The sequence below is a fragment of the Chinchilla lanigera genome, unplaced genomic scaffold (genome assembly GCF_000276665.1).
Source record: "Chinchilla lanigera isolate Chin_1 unplaced genomic scaffold, ChiLan1.0 scaffold00083, whole genome shotgun sequence".
NCBI lineage: Eukaryota > Metazoa > Chordata > Mammalia > Rodentia > Chinchillidae > Chinchilla > Chinchilla lanigera.
Window position 1 is genome coordinate 6617168 of NW_004955484.1, and position 1475 is coordinate 6618642.

The window sequence follows — 1475 nt, forward strand, 5'->3', positions numbered from 1 at the left end:
GAAATTTCAGTTGTCTTACTTCCAGGCTCTTCTGTGTTAATGCCTCCTGGACTTGTTTTGGGTGCTGTGGAGGTCTGGGATTGCATTTTGCTCCTTCATTTTGTCATTTTTGAAGAACCAGAAACTCCCTGGAGTGCAGTCTCACTGTCCTGATTGTTTGTGAGTGGCAGGGCAAGAGTGTGAAGATCCCCAGTGCTCAGTGTAGCTCCTTTGCTGGTGAATGGTGGCAGCCCAGCCTGCTCCAACACACTACGGGTGTGGCGGGTAGCCACCGAGGCCCCAAAGAGTGCCTGAGGTTTCACCTGCCTTGCATGCTGGTCAGGGAGGCAGAGCCCAGACTCACCAGGCTTCCTGAAGATGTCCGGGGTTCAGCTGAACCTGGGCCGACACACTATGGGTGTGGAGGGTAGCCATCGAGGCCCCAGAAGGTGCCCGAGGTTTTGCCTGCCTTGCACGCTGGTCAGGGAGGCAGAGCCCAGACTCACCAGGCTTCCTGAGGATGTCTGGGGTTTCGCCAAGTTTGCATTTATTGTTGATGTGTTTTCTGAACGAGAACTCTAGAAATTAGATAAGGTTTATGCCCCACTAATTCTGCATCTTGCCCCACCTCCGTGCCCCACTCTTTCATGTTTACACAGGAGGCTGCAGTGAGGTCTGAACAGTGAAGCAAGGTGTGCAAGCAACATTCAGAATTCTGACTGGCAAGAAAAGAAAAAAGAAAAGATTAAAGAGAAATTTCTTCTTCTTGAAAATGCAAACTAATCTTGCATTTCAGGGAGTCCAGACTGGCCCAAAAGAACAACAGCACCCTTGTCTTTGCCTAGAAATGAAGACACGTTGGCAGCTAGCTATCACAGGATACCATGTCTGTAGGACTGTGCACATCAAGTTACATTCCCCCTCTGAAGCGTTCTATCTTTCTTCATTAAATAATTACTACTACAACAAAAAGAAGATCAGAAGAGAGTTAAGTGATCAATCTTCACTTTTCTAATTCTAGGGTTTTCTTTAGGCTTGTGGGGATGGGAAATTTTCACCAGTCTAGCCTTCAGGGTTTCCAAAAACATTATTAGGTCCACCATTGTTTTTCAGGTCTGTATCACTTCCTTGGTTCTCACTCATTGTTTCCCCTGTTATTCCTTCTCTCTTTTTATCTTCCAGAATGTTCCCTCTGGTTTCCTTTAGGACAAAATGTATAGGGAGGATATCAACATGTACACACAGTAAGCTGATTCTCAAATTTCTGTAAACATAAAATCTTTGGGGGGATATCAAAGTAAGAACATAAACTAGACTTTATTTCAGCTGGTTATCATTCAGTCTGCCTTGAAACACTTTTATCCCTAGCAGTGATCTGGTCTTTATCCTCACAGCAGCAAAAGACTCTCAGATGTAAAGCAATGAACACTTATGAGTCCCTTGTTGATCTATTTCTGCAAGAGATTTGGCTACTTTTTCCAGCAAAGAAAAGAATC